The 26,687-nt window shown below is 44.0% G+C and overlaps 1 protein-coding gene and 1 long non-coding RNA gene across 17 annotated transcripts in view; one reads left to right on the top strand and one right to left on the bottom strand.

Moving 5' to 3' along the window:
- Window positions 1-14,179: 14,179 nt before the first annotated feature.
- On the bottom strand, window positions 14,180-16,833 carry LOC102551048 (uncharacterized). The gene is made up of 3 exons (XR_360672.5): window positions 16,767-16,833; window positions 15,931-16,209; window positions 14,180-14,828 (listed from the first exon to the last, which is right to left on the bottom strand). It is a non-coding gene; the product is annotated as an uncharacterized LOC102551048 (long non-coding RNA).
- Window positions 16,834-16,893: 60 nt separating this feature from the next.
- Window positions 16,894-26,687, top strand: part of Aopep (aminopeptidase O) — a 316,008-nt gene continuing 306,214 nt past the window's right edge. For 11 of the 16 annotated variants that reach the window (XR_010058813.1, XR_010058815.1, XR_010058814.1 and 8 more), the window contains exon 1: window positions 16,894-17,017. The gene's annotated coding sequence lies outside the window, so the exon portion shown is untranslated. Of the gene's footprint in view, window positions 17,026-17,098; window positions 17,121-26,687 lie in introns of those variants that run through there. The other 5 variants (XM_008771431.4, XM_008771432.4, XM_008771429.4 and 2 more) reach the window with 5 other exon arrangements.

Genomic DNA, 26,687 nt, shown 5'->3' with positions numbered 1-26,687 from the left:
GGCTCTTTTTATTTTAATCCAGCTGTGCCATGTTAATAAGGTTTCGAGGAGACATAGCTTCACAGATTTTGATATTTACCTCGGCTATTTGTTGTCTGTTTAATAAGTTTTGTTTGTTCTCCAGATGTCCATTATCTGGCAGCCTATAATCATATACAATTGTTTACACCACTTACCATTTGCTTTCAAGTCATGCCAAGAAGGGCTTGGTGTAAACTAGCTGTCTGCGACAGCCACACTAAGCTAAGCCTTTAAAAGGGTCTATTCAAGCCTATATAAATAAACATAGCAATATGGAAAGTAGCCCCGTGGACATTTACGGCACCGTGGGGCAGCTGGGAAACATGCAGGCTTCCCCCCACTGTGGTTTGGAGTCTCCTTTTAAAGAACGTTTTCTTTTTCTTAAACTCTATGTGATTTTCCCCCCATCGGGTATATTCATAGTACGGTGTCACATAAGGACATTTTCGTACAAGGACGTGACAGAAGTTGAGCATGCAGCCCTTGTCACGGTTGCAGAAGAGTTATTCTTGTTTTAGCTCAAACTCACTGTCTTATCCATTCTCCACCCGTCTTTAAACACTCCAGGAAAATCCCTTCAGATGCAACCAGTTACAAGCAGGTGGCTAGCAAACCCTCACCCTGGGGTTGACATCCAGACAAAATGATCAAAACTAAATTGCATCTATGCTCATTAAAAGGCCATCAGGAGGGCCAGGACCACTGCAGAGCCACAGATGGTTAGGTCAGTTTTGACTAGTAAATATGGTCAAAAGCCATCCTTCATTGAGCTGAGCTGCTTAGCTGTATGAAAGGAACCACAGCCCAAGAAAGCAGAATCCTCTGACTCCCAAATATTCAGCACACCTCCTCGGTGGAAAATAATTCAATACTTATTTCTTTCTGGAGGTGTCAGGGGCTCAGTGACAAAATCTGTGGCATATGTACATGCAGGTGCATGAGCACACGTATGTGGAGGTCGGCAGAAAATAGCTCATATCATTTCTTTTTAGACAGTGTCTTTCACTTGTCTGGAACTCACCATATAGTTTAGGTTGTCTAACCAATGGATCTTAGGACTGCTGTGGTCCTGCCTTATACTCCTGGGATCTCAGCATGTGCAAGTGCACTTGTAAAGCATACACATCCTCTCCTCTCCCCAGACTGTGACATGATCTTTGTATATGAAAATAATATTGTGTATCCAGAGAGTTTTAGGACAAGACTGAGTAAAAGTGAAAGTTTCCTTTCTTTATTAGATGTTAATCAACTCATCGCCATGCACCAAGAACTTCACCAACGTGTCATGGGCCAGATTAAGAGGTTCACAAATGTAGGGGAAGCGCTCACCTTTGTTCTTGATGATTGGTGGATTATCACTACACTGATAATCTAGGGGCTTGAGAAATGGCTCAGCGATGAAGAGCATTGGCCGTTCTTGTCGTTGCCAACATTCCCATGAAGGCTCCTAACTACTGTAACTCTAGTTACAAGTGTGCCCTTTTTCTAGTCTCTGTGGGCATTAAGCATGCATGTGGAGCACAGACATGCATGCAGGAAAACACTCATACACATAACAAATAATTTTTGAAATGAATAACATAGATGATTTTGCCTTGTACATATATTCATGTTGGCTCCTTCATCAAACAGCCCTCCACTGCCCTATAGATTTTTCATTGTTTGTATGTTCTTTTTGCAGTGATGGGGATTGAACCCAGAGCTAGGTAAGTGTTCTACCACTGAGCTACCCCCCTCTGCTCCCCAACCATGGGCAGTTCTACCCCTTCCCTTATTCATAGGTGATTGTTTTTTCTGCTTTGAATTTCACCTACTTAACTGTAAATTGTTTTCTTCCACAAAAACATTGAGGACAAGGAAGACTGGCTTCTTATACTTTGCTGTCTTCTTATACAAGACCATGTCATAGGCTGGGAGGGGGGGCCTGTGTATGCATCGCAAGAGCGAGGACACTTGCTCATGCCTGTGACTCCAGTATGGAGAAATGGGGACAGGAGAAGCCCTGGGGCCCACTGCCCAGCCAACCTAGCCTATTGATCTTTGTATCTTTAGAAAGACAGGTGTGCAATAAACAGCTGTTGGATCCACAAGTGAATACATGAGCAAATTGCTACTTCTTTAAAACAAAGCAACAAATGACAATGTGCGTTACAACTTAGGTGGAAAGGCATCCTTGCAATTGAGAGCCAAGGAGTACTACAAACTCACTCCATATAGATTTACTGGGATGAATGAACCCTAGAACTTACGCTAGGGTGAGAGGCAGCAGAGAACTGAGCAGAAGACGGGGCTATATAAGTTTTCTTGGGAGCAGGGCAGTGGAGCTTTCCAGAATGGAGATTGGTGAATTTTCAAGTTCAAAGCTCGAGCTTTTTACTCTGTAAGGTGTGGCGGGGTGGTGTGGGGTGCTACTTCCAGCTACTAGGGCAGTTGGAGTGACCTGTGGGTGGAACATGGTGGCTGGCGTTCCTCAAGGGAGGAGCCTGGTCACTTGTGTGCCTCAGAGGCTTATACAATGTACTTCTATGACTATGGATTGTTTGAATTTGGCTCCTTTTAAGTGGTACCAGAATGGTGTTTAAATTTGCTCATGGTGTTTAATTAATGCCGGCAGGGTTTGTGTTAGCTAAAATCCTGTGAGGTCATTTTTGTTCCATGTAATAAATTTTATTTAAAGTGCTTTTTGGGGAGCGGAAATTATTGTTGATTTTGGAGTGTGTGGGGGGGTGGGTGTAAGTGTGTGTGTGTGTGTGTGTGTGTGTGTGAGAGAGAGAGAGGGGGGGGGAGAGAGGAGAGATCAGGGTGGTGTTGTGGTTATATCTAAAGGGGAGTCCTTGGATAGTAAAATGCAGGCTGAAATATGTAAGAGCTAAAATCAGATGAGATTTAGCTTGATAATGACTTGGGAAAGTTAAATGAGAATGTGGGTAAAACGAGAAAGCCCGTGAGTTGTTGATGCTGGGTTCTGGGCACACAGAGGTTCATTAAGTTATACCCCCTGCCACTTCCTATCTACACATTTTCCCACAATAATACTAAAAACCATGTTATGTTTTCAGAAACTCTAAAGCAATACTCACACCAGACCAACAGACATGAAACCACAGTCAGTAACCCCCGGAGCACATGAACCCTGTCCTGAGGGGCAAGAACAATGGAGCATACTGGCTTCATTTCTAGTAATCACACTGCACTTGTGATCACATTTTGTTTCAATGCATTTGTTGTAACTGTAACAGACCTAGAAGACTGTGACAGCAGGACTGTTGGCTCCTCTCAGCCAACTCAAGCTCAAGGGCAGAGCCTTTGTAAACTCTGCATGTTACATTACAAACATTACAAAGTATACTTTGTAAACTTTGTAAACCCTCAAGGCACACAAGTGGCCAGGCCCCCACCTAAGGAGCTCCATGGGTCCCGCCCTGCCCAGAAGACTTCCCTAATGGGCTGTGTTCTATGCCTGTAACAGCCATTCTAGCCCCTCAAGGTGGGAAAGTGGCCAGGTATCTCCTCCCCCGCTATTCCCAGCTCCAAGGCAGAAAGGTGGCAGGCCCAACCCAAAAGGAAAAAAAAAATCCCACCAATCCCTGAGTTTGCACCAAGATCAGGTCATATAGTCCCTCTAATCACAGGCCACAAACTCCACACCACACTCCACAAGAAGTCCCATATAAACCCTGAGTTCTGCCTACTCCTCTGCTGCCTCTTCTGAGCAGAGGCAACCACCCTCCTGGGTTTTTTCCCTCCTAAAAAATCTCTTGAGTGAGGTTTGCTGTGTGGTGTGACTTTGTTGTATTCCTTGGCTCCTGATTCACAGGACACCTGTCCTATCCAAGCTGTATTGTAAGACCCCATAGTGGCCTTACCTCAGGAGCGCCACCCACAGAGCACAGATTGACAAAGTGACTGCTGCAATAGCATGAGGGCGTAAGGTTTTTAATCCACATACGTGGTGTTGCTCATCCACGCAAGGAAAGGCAACCCCGAACCCAAAAAGCACACAACTTTTACTCAGAAGGATGACTTCAGCAACAGGGTTAACTGGCCTATTCTCATTGGTGGTACGCAGGACAAAGGATCTGGTCAGGTATTGGCTGGCCTGCTCAAGGGGCTGTTCTTGGCTCAGTTGGTCACTTTCCTCATCCAGCCCTGCACCTGGCCTTGGAGAATCACTGGGAAAGGGCTAAGTTGGACGTCCCTTAGTGGGGGAGGGGGGTGAACTGGGTGGTCAGGCAGGGTCAGGATGATATCTTGCGGTTGTTCTCAGAATTTACCACAGGAAGGGGTAGGGGGCCTTTCCGAGAACAGTTGTGTCGCGCGCCCAATGTCCCGCCAGCAAGAACGACGCGCGGCAACAGGATTCTTCTGCGAGCAAGCCTTTACTGTGTTACAGCTCTTCTTAGTGTTACAGCTCTCTTAGTGTTACAGCTCTCTTGAACAGGGACTCCGAGCAGCAAAATCGCTCGGCTTATATAGACAACAGTATGCTAATTATCTCTCAGGGATTGGTGGGGCTTGGATCACCCCACTACTTGTCCTCCAGGGATTGGCGGAGAATGAATCACCTCATTAGCATATTAACGGTCAACTAACACCTGGTGCATAAACCGCACATGTGCAGTACCGCTGTTCACCACTAGAGGGAGCCCTAGCAAGGGGACAAGCCTGCACATGCGCAGTAAGTCGTTTATATCCAGACAAGGCTGGATGTCGGCGCCATCTTTGTTTCGCCGCGCCGCTCTCTACACAGTTGTTTTTTGTTTTGTTTTGTTTTGTTTTGTTTTGTTTTGTTTTGTTTTGTTTTGTTTTGTCTTAATTAGCTTAGTCAGAATCTTGATCACCAAAACTTTATCATATCACTGGGCATCATGACATCAGATGTATCTCTCAGAAAGGTCACAAGTTTGTCATAGGCATCCTGACTACCAGATGTATTTCTCAAAACCTTGTTTTTATAATTTTTTTTCCTCATATCTGTGAAACTTTATTTCTTCAGTATCACTTGCAAGGACCACAGCAGCATCTTGAGACCAACCCATAACTTCCAGTAACTTCTGTGAGTCCAAGTATTTCTTGGCTAAGGCTGTCAAATTAAATTTGAATTTTAAAAACACAACAGATGCTTTAGAATACATCTCAAATATTGTAGGGAAGAAATGTCACAAACCTTTTATTTCCACTTGCAGAACCTTATTCCTGGAGCTATGAGATGTTGAGAACCACAATAGATTAGTCAGTTAATTAATAAAGGCTATCTTCCATATTTTTCTGATTCAATCATTTAAAAATTCTTATTTAGCTTCTTTCATGAGGAAAAAAAGGGCTCAACTTTACTGAGGAAAACAGCTCTACTAAAATACTTGTATTTACAAGACTTTTGTTAAAGAAAAATAAAACATGCATTGCTAGAGATATTAAAAGGTTCAAAAAAAAAAAAAGCAGCTGGCATCTGCTATGCTCCTCCTGCCCTTCACTGTTACTCATTTGTGATTTTTGAGACAGGGTGTCACTCTACAGCCTAAAGGCTGGCACCTCAGGGCTTCCCACCTTTCCCTAAGTACAGGGGTCAGAGCTTTGCACCGTCTCTCCTTCCGGCTACACAGCAAAGTAGGAATCACCGAGCCTCAACTTAAGAGTAGTCTAGCTTGGTCACGATTTACCAATTTGAGATGTTGCATCTCGGGTTTCTGTTGTAAGATGATGCAATTCGCTGAGTGACTCTTTGGTCTCCCGTTCTCATCAGCAGTGTTAATGATTTCAGTGTCCCTGCTGAAGTGTCAGTATCATGGCAAACAGGTACAGCAGAGCCCAGTAAGGCTTCCTGATGGTTATTTTCTCACCTTTCATCCAATCTTAAGAATTAAGAATTTCAGTTGGTGATGGGGACACATGTCTTTAATCCCAGCACTCAGAAGGTAGAAGCAGGCAGATATCTGAATTCAAGGCCAGCCCGGTTTACAGATTGAGTTCCAGGACAGCCAGGGTTACACAGAGAAACCCTGTGTCCAGAAACCCAATCCCTGCAGAACTTTCTTCAGAACTCGTCATTTATCCCCTCGCATGAGTTTTGTTATTGATATGTCCTTAATATCACTTAATATCACTATATGCGTAATGTTTTTTTTTTTACAGTATGGTTCAAAATATGGCTGCATACCCTATCAGTATCTTCATCACTTTCAAGCTTGTTGCAAATATTTAAATAACTGGAAAAGAAAAGGAGCAACCAAAATAACTTGGTCGGGAGGGAGGGGCACCTGTCATCACCAAGCCTGATGATTTGCGGTCAATCCCTGGAGCCCGCACACTGAAAAAGAGAGGACTGATTCGCACAAATTATCTTTTGGCCTCCATATGCATGCTGTCAATGCCCCCCCCCCACCCCAACACTCGCACACACAGAGACAGAGACACAGAGAGACAGAAGAGAGAGAATAGAGAGACAGAGAGACAGAGATGAAAGTATGTATGTGATTAAAAAAAATTGTTCACAAAATATGTAAGAAAAGCAATCCTCGGGGCTGGGGATTTAGCTCAGTGGTAGAGCACTTACCTAGGAAGCGCAAGGCCCTGGGTTCGGTCCCCAGCTCCGAAAAAAAGAACCCCCCCCCCAAAAAAAGAAAAGCAATCCTCAGACTCAGTAATAAGAAAACAACCTAACAGAGAATGGACAAAGGTTTCAGCATATATGTCAGCAATGATATTCCATTTATATGAAAACGTGTGTGTGTGTGAATGTGTGTGAGTGTGTGAATGTGCATGAATGAGTGTGAGTGTGTATATGTGTGAATGTATGTGTGAGTGTGTGTGAGTGTGTGTGAGTGTCTGAGTGTGTGTGTGTGAATGTGTGTGAGTGTATCTGTGAGTGAGTGTGTGTGTCTGAGTGTATGTGTGTTAGTGTGAGTGAGTGTGTGTGTGAGTGTGTGAGTGTATGAGTGTGTGTGTGTGTGTGTGTGTGTGTGTGGTGGGAGCACACATCTCACAGCATGAACGTGGAAGCCAAAGGACAACCCTATGTACTTAGTTCTCTTCTCCCAACTTTATGTGGGTTCTGAGGACTGAACTCAGGTCATTAGGTTTTTGTAGCAAATGTTGTTACCTACTAAGCCACCTTGTAGACCTGAAATAATTGAAAGAAATATATAATTTACTATGACATTTAAAGAATTAGCCATTTAGAAGGGTGGGGAGTATAATAGAATTACCAAGAGACAAGAATAAATCTTGTAGGATGATAGCAGGATATTACTGGTATATTAACTGCCAAACATAAAACTTTACACTTTGGTTATGTGAGGTTTGTTGTGTGTCTTCTAAATCACGTTTAATTTGTTTTGAAAAGCAAATTCTGGCTCAGAAGCATTTTGTCGTGTGGGTGGAGGGGATGGGAAGGTACTTAGTCCTGTCAGACAATGTCATCCAGTACAGGGGAGGGTGGCCTGGTTTTTTTGTTTTGTTTTTGTTTTTGTTATTTGGTTTGGTTTGGTTTTCCACTAGATGTACAGTTACATCATTAGGAGGATAAAATACAAAATAAAAGTTCATGAGAAGAGTAATGTAAAGAGGGGGTGGGAGTCGCTGGTTGCTTATTTGGTCCACGACAATTCGACACTTGCCATGTTTCATTAGGACAGGAAATAAAAGCTTGGAACCACTGTGTACCCAGTTAAGGGTGACAGCGTGCTCATTCCTCAATTCTCTGTGGTGATTTGTTGGAGGGTGTTATCCTCTCTACAGGTTTTCAACACGCAGTGAAGCCATTCATTCTCAGTCAGTTGTTTCAAAACTTGATCGATTGGCTTCATGGGAGAGCCTGTTTACAACGACGCGGTGCCCAACAGAAGATAGTTCTAGTCCAGTGGTTCTCAACCCGTGGGCTGTGACCCCTTTGATAAACCTCTGCAAGAATAGTCACATTGTGGCTCATAACAGTAACAAAATAACCGTTATGAAGGGGCACCAAACATAATTTTATGGTAGAAAGTCATCGCAACACTGAAGCGCTAGGAAGACCCAGAACCTTCCAACTCTAGCAATTTCTAGCAATTTCTCAGTGCCCCTCCTTTCAAGCACCTCCATGACCAGTCATTTTCTCTTTCCTTTCCCACCACTATCTCTTCCCTGCGATGACCCAGATTTCTCAGGAGGTTGGGTATCGACTCAGAACTGCTGGTTTTATGTTGCTGACCCCACTATGCCTTCTGCATTATGCTTCTGTGGAGCCCTGGTGTCAGGTAATTTCAGAAATGGTATCGGTGTGTTGGTACCGTCTAGAGTTTTGTGTTCATACATGAACCACATTTTATAGCTGTGATTCTAATTGCGTCTAGGGGACTTGTTTTAACAAAGCCTAGGAAGCAGTGGGAATCTAGGGCTGGGATAGAGAGGGTCTTTGATCAGCCGTCAGTTGACTCTTCTTCCTGAAAGTCAGCAGGTCTATTTGTCATTGCTATAAAAAAAAATGCCACAGACCGGGCGAATTTATTAAGGAAGTTTATCTTGGCTCACCACTATCCTAGAGGGTGGGAAGCCCAAGAGCACCACAATGGCATCTGGTTACCTTCTGGTGAGGGAGTTACTGTATCAAAACTTTGTGGAAGGACAGGGAAGATCTTGTGAGAGCAAAAGGGAGCAGAGGAAGCTGTGCTTGTTTCATAACCCCTACTCTCTCATGATAACCAACAGTTTCCCACAGGAAGTAATTTACTCCTACAAGATTAGCATTAATCCTTTCAGGAGGTTGGAGCCCCATGAGACCAAAACACCCCATAAAAAAAAAATCCCAGCCCCTCTCTACATTGTTACCCTGGGAAACAAACTTCGACATGAATTTTGGAAGAGGTAAACCACATTGAAACCCAGATTTTGAGTACCAATTCCTATAGAACCCTTACTCTGCCCACAAGGGATGGAAATGCAGGTAAACATCTACACTGGCTCATCAGACAGTTCTTTTAGAGAAAGCCATGAGATTCAGCTGCTTTTTAGAAAGAGTAGACTTTGTGCTCAAAATATAATTTGAGGCGTAAAGTCCAACCGTGATAGATTTGCCAGGCTTACGGCCTTTTAAACAGCAAATGTGAAATGAAAGATGTTGAAATTATTTATGACTTCAGCGAGAGATTTGGCAAGCTTCAATCTGTATCTTGATAAATCATCCAAACATTGAACAGCATTTGTATTCAACTAAGATAAAACTGGAATTAATAGGCTAATGTCATCGGAAAGTGTGTATTGCTAATTCTTAACGGTATGTCATTATTTTCTCTGACAGACACATTTAATATCCCAGGAGAGTCATATATGAGGAAATAAGCACCATTGTGGTATCTTATCCTCAAACAGGGCCACCTGTATACACAGCTGTCACATGTATACACAGCTGTCATGTGTATACACAACGGCCACCTGTATACACAACTGTCACCTCTCTCTTTTTGTCAGCTGTTCGGGTTGTCTCTTTGGAGTTGTCACCTTTGTTCAAAGTAATGAACCCCCAAACGTCATAAGTGACTCCTTGGCACATACTGGGACAGTGCACCCATTAAATCTTCATTAAGTCCAACCAACAGTAGGGATCTGCTTGGAAATCCTCCTAGCTCTGTGAATTGGAGCAGCAGACTGTGTTGTTTTAGAGCTGTTGTCATTTGTGTTTTCTGCTCTCAACAGAAGACCTTCGGGGATGAATTTGGGTGGCAATAACTTATGTCTGGAGACATAATTTATGCCAGGAAGGTTCATGAAAAGTGAGAAGTGTGACAGAAGTTATGATAAGTATGAAGGAAGGATAAAGCCAGCCAGGTAATTAAATGATTAGTTTGCCTCTGTAGAAAGTCAGGGCACTAACCTGCTGGATACCCTGGGGAGACTTTAGGCTTCACATCTAAGAATCACCTGGGTAAGGGGTAAGAAGGTTCGGCTCTCTGCCTCCCAACACAAATTCTCGCTGGTTGACGCTCATTTCACATGAGACTAAAGAGTGGCATTTAATCTGTGTCCACTTTGCTTCGTTCACTTTGTTAAAATGCATAATGCTGCTTCTACCTGTGCAGTGGCTGTCCTGGACCAATGGGTGTCAGGAGTGCCCAAGGGCTGTGAAGAAGTTCTATTTCCTTGGTAAGTACCAATCTGACTATCTTATAAGAATGTCTACTTGTTCTTCGTGGCTAGTGACTCACAAGGTGGGCAAGTGTCCCTCAAGCTATATATATGAGGCTGCCACTGCACCTGCCTTTTAGATGGGCGTATGAGGTCAGTGCTTTATAACTCAGAGAGAGAAGATGTCTCACTCTGATTGTTCCCCCAATGGGGACTCATTACTTTCAGGAGAAGAGGCCAATATCTTTAACAGTCCCTAGTGTTAAGCTGCAAGTCCCTAGTGTTAAGTGTGTTTCCTACTCTGCTATTGGTAAGAGCCTTGTATGGACTCTGCAGCTCTGTGTGTGCTGTCTCTCCAGGAATGCTCTACAGACGGATCCAACCTTCCACCACTAGGGCCAGTCTTCTGTAAGATAGGATTCTCTCCATCTCCCTGTCTGGGTCCATTGTTGTCACCCATCATCCATGAGCCTGCTAGCATAGAATGGGTTTCAGGACTCTGCCATTCCTACATTAAGGAGTTAATGACAGAATATAATAAATATTCTCTTATGATTATCCCATTAAAAGTTGGCTCTGTAATTTTATCCTTAGCTGTTTATTAGTGGCATGGGACATTGCTCAGTTCTCAGAGTTCCTTGACTTATTACTGTCTTTTTAAAGACATGATCTTTGCTCCCATCCAATGAAAGATGTCAGACTGTATTGGACACAGCCCTTTCCCCTGTGTCCCAGTAAACAAAGTGGCCTGGTGATGTTGCTCTTGTTTTATTTCGTCTAAAACAAAACACAGAACTATGCTAATAGTTCCCTGAACAAAATCCCCCAACACTGATGGAAAACAGGACACATTAAGGGTTCAATCTTAAAATCTGTGTTCAAAAGAATCTCCCAAGAGCCTCTATGGTGTGACTCTATACCAAATCCCCTTGCTTTCTAAAACTCATCTGGCATCAATGAGAAAATTGAGGTTTTAAAATATAGGATCACTTCTAAGCAGAAAGTTGAAGAATGTTCTTCTCCACATGCAACCTTAGAACTGGGCTCCATCCTCTGAAATGGGAGGGAGGTTAGCATGGACAGAAAAGGGTTATCTTTCTCCTTGACTGACTCCTTTTAGGATATGAGAGTAAAAATTATTTTGCAGGGCTTGGGAAATAGCCAGGGCACAAGAATGCTTGTTGTGCAAGCATGAGATGGAAGTCCAGATTCCCAGCACTCACATAAAAAGCTGGCCAGTGCCAGTGGCCCTATAATCTCTGCACTTGGGGGGCAGAGATGGAGAAGACTGGTTAGCTAGACAAGAGGAATCAGCGAGCTCTGGTTCAGCAAGTGATTCTGCTTCAGTAAACAGTCATCAAGAAAAATACAGAATACCACCCTCTGGCCTCCAGCTGCATGTGCACCTGAGCATGCACCGGAAAGCACTCACCACATACATACGGACACACACACATCCGTGTAAACACACCTCCCACACACGTATAAATAAAGAGTACATCCTCAAGCCATATTTTAGTGAACTAAAAGAAACTGAAGTTCATGAGAGAAAACACACAGTGTTCCAGCACTCAACAGGTCTCCACAGTGCAAACTGTTTGCTAGAGCCATTTGTGACCAAATACCACAGCTGCACACACTCAAGTTTGAAGACATCTAACAGGAGCCTCTCATCTCATCTCAAGGGTCTAATTAAGCTTCTCTGGGGATACAGACTCGTACGAAGCACAAGTGCTGTCAACCACCGAGATTTATCTTTGTCTTCTCTGTCAGTCAACATTCTCTTGTTGCTGTGTAATATGCCGCCAATTGCCCAGAAATCATGTGCGATTAGTATGGGGATCCATTTGTCTGCTGGTTAGAGGGTTTCCACACCCCTGGCAATAAAATGTTAAGAGTCAGGAAGCTCTATTTTCCCATCCTTGTCTGAAGAAGAAGATTCAGCAGTCAGGATTAGTCACATGACCCGCCTCCTGACCACACAAGCTAGAGTGGTCCTGATCAGATTCTTTTAATGACATGGAATTAGAATGAAGAGATCTGGGGTGCCTAACGGAGTGGGGGACAGCCGTTTTAAAGTTGCTTTTGCTAAAATGCCACGACCCCTTACTGAGGTCCAGTAGAAGCTAGAAGCTGGGTGAAAGTTTCTTCTATCTCTTTCCCCCTGGTCACTGACATACCTCTGCAAGTGGGCATGCCAACCACTCAAGGAGCCCTTGTGGAGACACTTGAGATAGCCAGTCTGTCTTCACTCTGCTTCAAGGCTGAATGTGTGATGAATTACGATCCTCAACCAACATTTCCCCATACTGGCTCAATACACTCCTCGAACACTGCAAACATGTAGCGTGCTGTTTGACTTGATGCAGGAGAATTTGAAAACAGCTATCAAAATTTCTTGAAATAGTATTTTACTATATTTCTCACTTTACCACATTCGATTGCCATAAACAGGCTACCTGCCACTTCTCAGACAGAACTTGTGGAGATGCAGTTTGGTATCCAACTTGCAGAATTTGCTCACGTCTCTTTACTGAGTTTTCACAGGTCCTGTCTTCCCAGGAACAATGCCCTCTGTTTCACACTGTATACATTTCTACTTCCAGGCAGCACGAAAAGCCAAGTTAGAGTCAAAGTTTCTGATGAGGAAACGGGAATCTGCTGAGAACTGAAATTACTTCCATTTAAACCGGATTGGCGGCTGTGGTGGTAGTGTGCATATTGCACACAGACAGGTGCAGAAAAACATGAGGGACACCCAGTGTCCTGCTTTATTCCTTTGAAACAGGGTCTTGTCCTGAACATGGAGCTAGGGTGGGTGTTGGCAAGCACCAGCCATCCTGCCTTTGCCTCCTCACAGCATTGAAGTTGCATAGCCCTGTCTGGCCTTTTCTATGTCTCCTGAATTTGAACCTAGGTCCTTATGCTTGTACAGCAATCACTTCCTCAACCAGTCCTCTCCCCGGCCCTGGAACTTGATATTGATACATTAGTTCTCAAATACAATGTCAAATTCCCTGTTGGTTTTATGTTTTATGTTGGTCTTTTCTCTTACTTTTATAGTAATGGCAGTTTTAAAATTGATACAGTTTTGTTACACAGATATGTTGCTTTTCTTTGTTATTTTTTTTAGTAGCAAAGCTGAGACCTGCTCGATGACTTGAAAAGAAACATACAGGTAGTGGAGGCCCACAGATCCATAACAGCTTCCCTTTTCCAAGATACCCTGGATACCTCCCTGTGCCCTCTTCCTCTAGGTTTTTACCTTGCCATCCTAATGTTATCTCCTTCCCTTGGTTTGCCTCCTGCTCTCCAATACTGGATTCACTCCACCCAGGACACAAGTCTAGAACTCTGACTTCTAATGCAATAAATACAGTGATCTCCTCAATGGATAGTAAGTTTTTTGATGTTGAGGATATATTTTCCATGTTTGTATTCCAAGACCCCATACGTGTACATAGTACATAACATCATGCAGTCAATGCTACTGAAAGGAGGAAAAAGTGAGTGTGAGAATAGGGCACACAGGTAAGTATCAGGAATATTGATGCCTAACTTTGCACACTCTCCTTCCATTCTGTGTATTCCACAATGCTCACATCATCACCAAAAAGAGGTCTCTGCACCGACTAGGGCTGAAACACTGCTGTCTGTTTGTTTATTTGATACAGAGGCTCCTTACCTGGAATTCATTGTTATAGAACATACTGGACTTTTTTAAAAAATTATTTATTCATTATATATAAGTACACTGTAGCTGTCTTCAGACACACCAGAAGAGGGCATCAGATCTCTTACAGATGGTCATGAGCCACCATGTGGTTGCTGGGATTTGAACTCAGGACCTCTGGAAGAGCAGTCAGTGCTCTTAACCGCTGAGTTATCTCTCCAGCCCCCATACTGGACTTAAACTTGAGATGTTTGTCTGCCTCTGCCTCACAGGTGCCAGGATTACAGGCATATGCCTCTCAGGTTCTGGACTACTTTCTCTGCATCCCCATCCCACTCTTCTGTTAACGACACCATGGTATCTGCTTGTGTCTCTTATTTTCTACCGTTTTCTTTAATAAAACGATCATCCTTCTCAGTCCCAGTGGCCAATGCTTCCATGCTCTGTGGCCGAATCCTCACCCACATTTACTCCTGGCATCAAAGGTACTTGATCCAACTTAGTGTAGGCTGCACGGTGTCTGCAGCAACTTCTCTGACCCATGTGGACCAAGGCACCAAGGTTCACATTCAGCTTTCCTCTGCTCTAACCCCCCTGCTCTTTTTATTACAGAATCCTGCAGGTATTTCAGATCCTGCATTTGGGCTTTAACGCTCATCCCACCTGCCTCTCATCAAGCCAAGACTGATTATTTTTTTTTATTCTTGAGGAAATCCTGTTACAAAATTGCAGGCACACGTGACTACATTTCCTACCACGGAGAGGTAGAAGAAATATGAATTTGAAATTTTGAAATGATGAAATAATGTATTACATTCTCTGGCTAATCAGATGAGGAAAATGAAAGCTTAGTTTCTTGGGTTATTCAGGTAGTCGAAGTTTGCAATGGTTTGTGTTTTCTTTTAGTGACTGGCGATTTAGTGTCCCTCAAACCCAGAGGTTCTGGAGTATGTACATGAAGACTTGGTACATGTTATTGTTTCACCGACTGTAACACAGGCTCTCTTCACTTCCTGAGGGTTCTTCGAAGGTCAGCCTAGGACATTGGAAAAGGCAGAACGAAGGCAGACTTTTAACAAGGTTATGCAATCTTTTCCTAGCCCCCGCTGAGAGCATGTGGTTCTGCTATGAGCTGAACCTAAAACTTTAAAAATTTAAAAAATCCTCCTACGAAGGAAAGAGATTGGGTGCTGAGGGGACAGTCAGTAGTCCCCACCATCCACTCCTTTATTAGATTTTGCCCAGCTGAGACACATACAAAGTTCTTTTGATTTTTCAGTCTTTTCCACATGATCTCAGTGGGCACTGGGAAAAGATTTCACGGCCTGATTGGAGAGAGGGTAGCCTGCAGTTTCAGCTGGTCAGGAAAAACAAAGTTTAGCAAAGTATAAGTTAGCCACTGATGTGTAAGATTCTGGAGATTTGGGAGGCTGGGGAGATGACTCAGAGTTCCTAGCACCCTCATCTGGCAGTCCATGTCGGCCTGTAACTCCATCTCTGAGGGATAAGTGTCTCTGTTTCCATGGATACTTGCACTCATGGGCACGTACCCCCATATGTGTGTGTGTGTGTGTATATACATATATGTATATATAAATATACATACATATTTAAAGGAAAACAATTTTAAAATCTTTTTTAAAACTTCAGAGAGTTTGTGTGGACAGATATTTTTATAACCATTTCTTTTTAAGATTGGTAGGGGATTACACACAGAGTGAACTAAAGCATAGTAAAGAGAGCCCCCTCTCCTCAGCCTCTTCAAATGCTTCCTCACTTAGATCTGCAAGCTTGCTGAAGGCTTGGGGGTGGTAACATAAGGGGACCAAGAGTTAAGGGAGAAGTGTGTGTGTGTGTGTGTGTGTGTGTGTGTGTGTGTGTGTGTGTGTGTGCGCGCGCGCGCGCCCGTGTGTTCTCACTGTAGAATCCAGGCATATCTTCTAGCAGTAACTTTTGGTAACTTTTTTTTGTCCAGACTTTCAACTAATCCTCCCCACCTGTCACATCAATTTCCAAATTACGTCTTATATGCATCCATTTCTCGCCATCACATCTCACCAAACCCTTCTTTCTGTGTGCTTCATGCCCAGCACACATAGCAGCCTGCTGTTTCTCAAAAACTAGTTCCTGTCACTCACTCTTCTCTGACGTCGGGATCAATGCTTCTTGCTTATTGTGGCCCAGAAACGTGCTGCAGAATCGGGTCCCTGGGCCTTATTGGTCTCACCCTGTGTTCTTCCAATCCTACTTCAAGGGTGCCACAAGCTGCGTGTGCTAGATGCTTCTGATCCTTCTGATTGCTTTTCTCTCAGGTCTTTACAGCCTTCCACTCTCTTCACAGTTAAGTGAGACCTTCTATAGGCTCCGACTGCCTTGTGTTTCACGGAGACTTACTTCCAGCTCCCACATTCGTGTACCTATACATACAGCCAGGTACAAACAATTACACACTACCACACATACTAAAAGAATTTTTTAAAAAGAGAATTATCTGTTGAATTATTCAGAACTAGTTTTCTCAACCAGATAGTCTCCACAAAGGCAGGCACAACTGGCCCACTTCTGTAGTCGCAGATACTGTAACTGTCTGGCACATAGATCTTTTTTTTTTTTTTTTCCCTTCCTTTTTTTCCGGAGCTGGGGACCGAACCCAGGGCTTTGCGCTTGCTAGGCAAGCGCTCTACCACTGAGCTAAATCCCCAACCCTAGTAAGACCTTTTTAAGGCACTATGCTGGGATGGATACGTAAAGTCCAATCACATGCTTCAGAAATGTGAACTTAAGGAAAACAGCACACTCCTTTCACCACAGCACTCAGGAAGCAGAGGCAGCATAATCTCTGAGTTCGAGACCAGCCTGGTCTACATAGTAGGTTCCAGACCACCCAGAACTACAAAGAGAGACACCCCCCCCCCCATGTCTCAAAAGCGAAAAGCACACGCTCGTATTTCAGTGTGGGGTGCGTGTAACCTACCCATCTAGAGTCCTGATACTAATGCCACTAGCGGCTCTGCGCCTGCGCAGTATGGCCGAGGAACCAGGCCTACGGGGGAGGGGGGCGGCCGACCCTGGCGCGTGTTGATGACGCAATTGGTGTTTGCCTGGTAGCCCGTGGTAACCCGGAGTCTGCGGAAGTGTAGCTGCAGCACGGTGGCCGACAGGTAACCCGCAGCTCGGCTGTCAACCAGCCACTCCGGGTTATGGGGATCGGCGACCTCTGATGAGGTGAGCAGGTAGGATCCGATCTGACATGCCCTGGCGTGAACCCGCGGGATCCTTTTCACCTCTTGTGGCGTGAACCCGCGGGATCCTGTCCTACCTGCCTGGGGTGAGCCCTTGGGATGCTGTCAAGTAAACTGTAAATACGACCTTAGCGCTCTGTGCTTTTCTAGCAGCGGCGACAGTTGCCTGCAAAGGTGACGCTCAGGGTAGACGGAAACCACACCAGCCAGCGGTGCTTAGAGCTGTTTTCAAAGGTGACAACTGGTCTCGTGTTGATGCTGAATTCAATTCTGATCCCTCGTGCTTTTGTTTCCACGTGCAACTAGCGCGTTCAATTTAGAAGTGTGTTGTGCTCCGTGGGATTTTTTTTCTTTTTTCTTTTCTTTTCTTTTTTTTTCGGAGCTGGGGACCGAACCCAGGGCCTTGCGCTTGCTAGGCAAGCGCTCTACCACTGAGCTAAATCCCCAACCCCGCTCCGTGGGATTTTTGAGAAGGCTGCCAGTGATTTCCTAGTTGGTACAGAATAGGTTGTCCACTATTGGGAGCTACAGAGAATAATATTGTTTATTGTCGACGATCTTTTAGATTCCAGGGACTGTGCCCAGCACTTATAGCTCATTGTCTCCTTAGTTCGTGCAATATTGTTGCGAGTTGTGAATTATTATGTTTGCTTTACAGAGAAAATAACTGAGGCTCAGTTCCATGAAGTACTGGGTAAAAATTACCCGTGACCAAAAGCAAAGGGCACGATTTAAATTCAAGGTTATGTGTGACTTCAAGGTCGGCTCTTTCTCTTTTCTTTCTTCCTTTCTTTCTTTCTTTCTTTCTTTCTTTCTTTCTTCCTTTCTTTCTTTCTTTCACCTTCTCCTTTTTAAGAATAGCTATCATTAGTGGTCAATTTCCAGGCTTTTTACACTAGTCATATGTGATTCCATAAGTTTATTCACCCCATATGAATTGTGTCTCTGTGTGTGTGTATTTGTGGAGGTGAATGTGGGAGTGCGTGCATGTATATACAGACATGCAAGTGTGTAATATGTGTGCATATGTGGAGACAAGGAATAACAACTGTGGTTTCTTTTTTTTTTTTTTTTTTTTTTCGGAGCTGGGGACCGAACCCAGGGCCTTGCGCTTCCTAGGTAAGCGCTCTACCACTGAGCTAAATCCCCAGCCCCACAACTATGGTTTCTTAGATGCTGGCCACTGGTTGTTTTGTTTTGTTTTGTTTGTTTGTTTGTTTGTTTGTTTGTTTGAGACCGGTTCTTTCACTGGCCTGGACCTTGCCATGTAGATTGGGCCAGCCAGCAACCCCTGGAAGTACCTGCCTTTACCTCACCAGCACTGGAATCACAGACCCCTGTGAAACTGTACTGTACTGGGGACAGAACTTGGGTCCTCCTGCTTACACAGCAGGTGGTTTTCAGACTGAGCTGCCTCTTAAGCCCCTGTTTTGATACTTTGTAACTATGTTGTAAATTCTCATATTCTTAAAGTTAAAACATCTGGAAAAAATATGTCTTCTTCCTACAAGGAGAGAGAGAGAGAGAGAGAGAGAGAGAGAGAGAGAGAGAGAGAGAGAGAGGAGAGAGAATAATTTAAAGGCATTAAGTGGTTTTCTTGCCTTCTTTTTCTAGTATGAAGTCACAAACATCACTTGTCCCGTGTTGAAATGTGATGATTTTAGAACCTGTTTTTTACTCCCCAGTTGCTTTGTATTTGAGTTTGCTGAGCTTCTTTCAGATCATTTTTCATTGTCACCAGTGCAGTAACGAAGCTGCAGATTGTACCAGTAGACATCTAGATTTTACATCCTGGTTCTATTGCTCAGTAGGCACCTTGAAGCCCAGGTGAGGTGCCTGGCCCCTCTACACCTCAGTTTTCTCGTTTGTCAGGTGGGAACAATAGTATTGCTTAGAGGGGTATTATGAAGACAAAATGAGTTCCTGTGAAAAAAAAGCTCAGAGCAGTGCTAGATCCCTACAAGGACTAGCCAGGCACTTGCTGATGTTGCTGTTTGGTCTCGGTTTTCAGTCTTTGCGAATGACATTCTCGTTATTTGGAAATTGTTGTTCCTTGAAACGTCTTCAATGTATGTATTGCATTTACCAGACGACTGATTGCCTCGACTGGAATCCTGCTATTTTGGAAGTGACCACTTATTAAACTTTCCTTCCTTGTGTCTTTACTGTACAATAAACATTTTGCTTGAGGAGATTCAAAACATTCGCTTTTTAGAAAGTTTATTTGTAAGCCAGGCAGTGGTGGCACACACCTTTAATCCCTGCATTCAGGAGGGAGAGGCAGCTGAGTCTCTAAGTATGAGGCAAGCCTGGCCTACAGATTGAGTTTCAGGACAGTTGGGCTACAAAGAGAAACCCTGTCTTGAAAAAAACAGAACAAAAGGGGTTATTTATTATAGTTACACATTTCTGATTGCGTGTAAGCGTGTGTGTGTGTGTGTGTGTGTGTGTGTGTGATGCTGAGATGCGGGAGGTACTGATGTAAGAGAACAACCTGTGGCCTGTGGGAATCAGCTCTCTCCTTCCACCAGGCAGGTTTGAGGAATTGGATTCAGGCCACAACTTGATGGTGATTGTTAGCACCTTTACCCAATGAGCCATCTTGCCAGCCTAACATATTGTACTTTTGTGTGTCACAGTAATGGACTTTTGAATTTCCTCTTCATTTTAAGATTATTTCAGTGTTGTCTGGTGGAGACGCTGCAAAAGTATGTGAGTCCCTATGGCCATGTAAAGAGTAATATCGCCCTCAAAAACTGCTGTTACATGCCACACATACACACAGCCACCAGAGTAGCTTTCTTTTTCTCCTTTCAAGGGACCAAAATTTGTTTTAACTCAGAACATGAAACCCAGGCATGGTGGCAAACACTTGTACTGCTTGCATTCAAAAGGCTGAGGCAGGAGCATTGCTAGTTTTGGGCTACATGGCAGGATTCTGTCTAAAATGAAAGTGACATAATCCCTCTTATGCTAAGTTGTGCCTCCTCCCCATGCATGCTGGGTATTTTAGACCAAGGCCAGCTACAATTGATGTTGATTCCCGTGGTTCCCTACTTGAAAATGAGTTGAGACTCACGCTCACGTTACAACTTGCTTTGAAAATGTATTCTATGGGTTTTAAATGCTTATTTTTTATTTTATATATGTGAATTAGAAAATACACAGGCTAAAAAAATCACAGCTTTAAGTTCTTTAAGTGCATGGTTGAGTGATACCAAGCACATTCACGCAACTAAGTGAATCTGCAATGTTTCCCCAGAACGTTTTTATCATCCCTAAAAGAAATGCTGCACCCACTGAGTGATAGCTTCCCACCCTCTTCTCTCCCTCACTCCAGGTGTCCTCTGTTCCAGCTCTGCTGTCTGCTAACTCCAGAGATCTCAAGTTGATGGAATCCTGCCATATCTGCCCACCCGTGACTGCTATATTTCACTCAGAATGTTCTCAGAGCTTATTCATGCTGCAGCATATATCAGAACCCCATCCCTTTTAAGGGATGAATACTATTCCACTGCATGGGTAGACCATGCACTGCACTTTTGGGGACTGTTGAAATTGGCACCAGCCTACTTCTTAGTGACTGATTGTGGGCTGGCAGGTGGTGTGGATAGAGATACCAGCTGAAGTGATGCTGTTTTGCTCTGTGGACACAGTGTCTGGTGAACAGAGTTAAGCTGGAGTTGAAGCACAGATTTCAATGTGATAAGGAGTCTAAAAATAGTAAAGAAAATACCAATGGTGATGACATCACCTGCTGTTCTGTTATGCAACATTCACACATGGTTCTAGGCTCCTTGCCCATGAAGTAAGAACTTTTTTAGTTTCTATTTATAAATGAAGAATCCTGTAGCATAGGCAAATTGGGTGGATTCTTAAAATTACAAAATTAAAATTAGGCGACAAAGATGGATTCTGAAGTTGGGATCTTTCGCTCCAAAGCTCATTTCTCCCTAGATTTGGTCATTACTGACGTTGTAACAGAACTGCTATGTTTCTTGCCTGCCTTCTTCTCTGCACTGTCTTAACACAAGACATAACTTGTGAGTTCATTGAGCAACACAAGAACCAACCCACACTCCAAATGGACACCCAGGGCCTGGTTTGCATGGGCCAATCATATCCATAAGGAATGCAGACTACATTGCCACAACTGAGTTAGTTCTTAATTCTTTCAAAGCCTTATATCTGAACACTATGTAGTTCCCAAACTCAGAGCCCTGGGGAAGGGGTTTTTTGTTCCTTGGTGACGATCAAAATAGGTTCTGACACACTCATTTCACTGCTGATTTGTTACTCTATGATTCCTGAAGACATTTTTGTGAAGTAGCACTTATACATTTATTATTAGCTCCATTGTAATTTCTCTTGGATTTTTGTTTGCTTACACTTTATTTCTTTGACATTTGCAATTGAGGGTCTAGTTTTGGAAAGCAATAGAACTTAAGTGCTTGCTCTATTTTGGCACGAAAGGCAAATCAGTTTTTTGTTGTTGTTGTTGTTGTTGTTATTGTTGTTACCAGTAATAGCAGGCCTATGTCACAGTATACTGTACATTTGGAGGTCTGAACTGTCTGTTATATCTGGTAGGTAGAGATTCTGTTACCCTTTCTTAAACATTTGAGAATCTCAAGACCAAAATGCTTGGTTATCTGCCTGTGTTCAAGGAATTAGAAGAATTCATTCTGCAAAACAGAATTCCAGCCTGCTGTGTTCTGGTGAGCTAGCCCATAAGAGGAGACTCCAAGTCGTTTACTCACATGTGGTTATCATTTTTCCTGCAGTGATATGTGACCTGTATTAGATTGCAGAGAGAAGGAGCCAGTATGACAGGCCTCAGAGATAATTGGATTAAAGTGGCATGGCTTTGACATTGGTCCTGGGTGTGATTGAGGAATCTGGGCTGATTCCAGAGTTCTACCTCAAGCAATGAGGTAGCATCTACTAGGAAAACGTGGAACCAGGGACATGGGCTTGAAGCTTTACAGCAGGGATCACCCTGTCCAGTGAGTAAGATTTGAAGCCAGAGCTATAGGACACAGAGGTCACAGTTCATCTAAGAAGTAGGAGAAGAAAAGGCCAGAGGTAGAAAGATAGAGGAGAGAATGTAATTATGGATTCTAAGAGAGGAGAGACACTAGAACGGCTTGGTCAGTGCTTTAATTCCTCAAGATTAAAAGATGAGAAGATCCCCTGAACTTGTTTGGAGGAAGTAATTTGCCTCCATTGTGGAACTTCATTGTCTAGTAAGGTGTGGGCAGAGACGTGGGCAGAAAGGTGTTGAATAATGAACTAAAGCAAATAGTCAGAAAGGTGTGGATAGAGTCTTTTGTTCATTTGTCAGGCTTCGATCAAAAGATTGTAGCCATCTCTTCTCATATTTAAAAAAATATTGCTGGGAAAAGGGAGGAAGTTGAGGTGCAGGATTTAGGGGACGTAGATGGTTGATAACTCAAGTACCCAGAGGGCCCAACAAGATTCTGTCCAGAGCAGAAACCACAGTCAGACTGTGCTCAGATGCAAAGGATACTTCTGTCCTGAGAAGAGAAAGGAGGGAGGAGTTGAAGATGAGTTCCTGTGGAGCTCAGGGGTAGAGAGAGCCCTTGTCTGGTGGGTAGCAAGTCCTGGGTTCAAGTCTTTACACTGAGGTTGAGAGGAGGAGACTGGGGAAGAAGGAGAATGGGCAGAAGATCTTGCCTATTGCAGCAAAAGGTTTTAAGTGATGCAAACGGAATTGCTGATATTGAATGTTCCTTCAGTGAGTTAGGGACTGAAGATGTAGTGAAGTTTAGAGTAGTCATTGAAGGGAAAAGCCAGAAACTGCAGACACAGTTCTAACACTCTCTTCTCATGTCGGAATTTTTGAATATGTAGAGTCAACCACTTCTGATTGACCCCAAAGGAGTGATACTACTAGGAGGTGTGGCCATGTTGGAGGGGATGTGTGACTGTGGGGGTGGGCTTCAAAGTCTCCTAGGCTTTAAGCTTTGCCCAGTATGGAATTCCAATTCCATCCAGGCTGCCTTTAGATCCAGATGCAGAACTCTTCGGCTCCTCCAGCACCATGTCTGCCTGCATGCTTCCCACCACAGTGATAGTGAACTAAGCCTCTGAAACTATAAAACAGCCCCAATTAAATGTTTGCCTTAAGAGTTGCCTTGGTCATGGTGTTTCTTCACAGCAATGAAACCCTAACTAAGACAGTAAGTAACTCCATAGACTCATTGGTTCCCAGAGTGAACGTCAGTGGAATTGTACCTGTTCTTGCTGGATCTGTGTGTGCGTGTGTGTGTGTGTGTGTGTGTGTGTGTGTGTGTGTGTGTGTGTGTGTTGGGGTGTGTTTAAGTTAACTCCAAGGAAGGAATTTTAGCAACACCAAGCATCTTTGAAAGAAAAAGTTACTCCCATTAGAAGTCTCTGCCTTAGGGACAGGGAATAAATGGAGTGGACACAGTGGGATAGAGACTGGTGTAGCCTGCCTTTAGATCCCTTTACCCTAGCTGGGCTGTTTTGTCTGGCCTCAGTGTGAAAGAATGCCCTTAGTCCTGATGAGACTTGATGTGCCAGGGTGGTACGGGGGAAGGGGTGGTGCTCCCCTTCTCTGAGTCGAAGAAGGAGGGCAGGAGGGTGGGACTTGGGGAAGAGAAGGGAGAGGAGCTGCAATCGGGATGTAAAGTGAATAAATAAATAATAAAAAATTTTCAATTGAACATGAGAGAGCAAGAGAGAGAGCGAGAGTGAGCAAGAGCAAGAGGGAGGGAGGGAGAAAGAGAAAAGAAGGAGGAAGAAGAAGGAGGAGGAAGAGGGGGAGGAGGAAGAGGAGAAGGGGAGGAAGAAGAGGAGAAGGGGAGGAGGAAGAGGAGGAGGAGGAGAAGGGGAGGAGGAAGAGGAGAAGGGGAAGAGGAAGAGGAGAAGGGGAAGAGGAAGAGGAGAAGGGGAGGAGGAGGAGGAGAAGGGGAAGAGGAAGAGGAGAAGGGGAAGAGGAAGAGAAGAAGGGGAAGAGGAAGAGGAGGAGGAGGAGGAGAATGGGAAGAGGAAGAGGAGAAGGGGAGGAGGAAGAGGAGAAGGGGAGGAGGAAGAGGAGGAGGAGGAAGAGGAGGAGGAGGAGGAGGAGGAGGAGGAGGAGGAGGAGGAGGAGGAGGAGGAGGAGGATCCCCATGTTAGTAGACATGCTGGTAGGGAGAAGATTGGGAGAGTCTGCAGACTGCTGAAGTACTTCACAGCTGAACTGTTCACACAACGTTAGTGCCAGCATGGACTGTTGGTCTTAATGCCTATTTATATGTTTAAATGGATTAGTATCAACAGTCATCATGCATTCCTGTGGGAGAGAAGAGCAGAAGACCGAGCCTTTAGTAGCAGCCAGCACTTGTGTTTCCTGGGGTAGCAGCCATGGATCAGTGTGCCTTCCATTAGCTTGTTGAGTAGTTCTGTTGAAAAGTTCTGTTTATTAATGTCTTGTTCAATGCAATAACCCTATATGACATTTGAGGATAAGTTTTGGCACAAACCTAGGTACACCTTGGAAGAGAAGCCTTAACTGGGGAATTGTCTCAATGAGGTTGGCCAGTACAGAAGTCTGTGGAGCATTTTTTAAATTTAATATGTATGTATGTATGTATGTATGTATGTATGTATGTATGTATGTATGTATATCCCAAACACAGCTCCCCCTTCCAGTCCCTCCCTCACAAAGTTCCTCCCCCCACCCCTTCCCTGCTCCTGAGAGGGTGGGGCCCAGTCTAGTTATCCCCTACACCTCCCCCCCCCCCACCCTGGCACACCAAGTCTCTGCCCATCCTTTTCCACTGAGTCCAGACAAGGCAGCTATGAAAACTGAGCTGCCTGTCTGCTACGAATGTGACAGGGGAGGGGGAGTTCTTTGGTGGCTCAGACTCTGAGAGCTCCCAGGAGTCCAGGTCTGTTGACTCTGTTGGTCTTCCTGTGGGGTTTCCACTCCCTTCAGGGCCTTCCATCCTTCCCTTAACTCTTCCATAAGTGTCCCCAACCTTCATCTAATGTTTGGCTGTGGGTTTCTGCATCTACCTCTGCTGGGTAGATCCTCTCAGAAGACAGTTATGTTAGGCTCCTGTCTGCAAGCATAATATTATTACTAGTGTCAGGGATTGGTGCTTGCCCATGGGATGGGTTTCGAGTTGGGCTGGTTATTGGTTGGCCATTTCTTCAGTCTCTGCTCCATACCTGCATTTCTTTTAGACAGGACAAATTTTGGGTTAAAAGTTTTGTGGGTGAGTTGGTGTCCCTATCCTTGCACTGGGAGTCCTGCCTGGCTATAGGAGGTGGCCTTTTCAGGTTTCGTGTCTCCAGTGTTAAGGTCACATACATTAACTTCTGGAAACCTCCCCTAACCCAGGTCTCTGGGACTTCCTAGAGATTCTCCCCTCCCCAACCCCAACATCTGCAGATTTCCATTCATTCTCTTGACCCTCTGGGCCTCTCTCCTTTCTCTCCCTGCACCTGATCCTGCCTCCTATCCCCCCTTTTCCACTCAGTTCCCTACCTCCCCGTCCTCCTATGACTATTTTGTTTCCCCTTCTAAATGTGATTCAAGCATCCTTGCCTGGATGCTTATCCTTCCTTCCTTGTTTAACTTCTTTGGGTTAGGGTCTGTGGGATGTATCATGGATGTTCTGTATTTTATGACTAATAGCTACTTGTTAGTGAGTACATACCATGCATGTCCTTCTAGGTCTGGGCTACCTCACTCAGGATGCTATTTTCTAGTTCTATCCATTTACCTGAAAAATTCATGATGTCTTTGTTCTTAATAGCTGAATAATATTCTATTATGTAAATTAACCACATTTTCTGTATCTGTTTTCCCATTGGGGGACATCTGGATTATTTCCAGTTTCTGGCTATTATGAATAAAGCTGCTATGAACATAGTGGAGCATGTGTCCTTTTGATATGGTGGAGCATCTTTTGGGTATATACCCAGGAGCAGTATAGCTGGGTCTTCAGGTAGAACTAGTTTCAATTTTCTGAGAATCTGCCAAATTGATTTCCAGAATGGTTGTATAACGTTGCAATCCCACCAGCAATAGAAGAGTGTTCCCCCGTCTCCACATCCTTGCCAGCCTATGCTGTTGCTTGACTTTTTGAATTTAGCCATTCTGATTGGTGTAAGGTGGAATCTCAGGGTCATTTTGGTTTGCATTTTCCTGATAAACTAAGAATATTGAGCATTTCGTTAGGTGCTTCTTGGCCATTCAAAATTCCTCTGTTGAGAATTCTCTAGTTCAGTAGCCCATGTTTTAATTGGGTTATTGGGTTTGTTGGAGTCTAACTTGTTGAGTTCTTTATATATTTTGAATATTAGCCCTCTATTGGATGAACAGTTAGTGAAGATATTTTTCTAATCTGTAGGCTACAGTTTTGTCCTATTGACAATGTCTTTTGCCTACAGAACTTTTCAGTTTCATAAAGTCCCACTTATCAATTGTTGATCTTAGTCCCTGAGCCACTGGTATTCTGTTCAGGAAATTGTCTCCTGTAGCAATGCATTCAAGGCTCTTTCTCACTTCTTTTTTTCTATGAAATTTAATGTATCTGATTTTATGTTAAGGTCCTTGATCCACTGGACTTGAGTTTTGCACAGGGTGATAAATATGGATCTATTAGCTTTTCTTC

Source organism: Rattus norvegicus, chromosome 17, assembly GCF_036323735.1.
Source record: "Rattus norvegicus strain BN/NHsdMcwi chromosome 17, GRCr8, whole genome shotgun sequence".
In the NCBI taxonomy this organism is placed as follows: Eukaryota; Metazoa; Chordata; class Mammalia; order Rodentia; family Muridae; genus Rattus; species Rattus norvegicus.
This window is presented reverse-complemented; position numbering and strand designations above follow the sequence as displayed.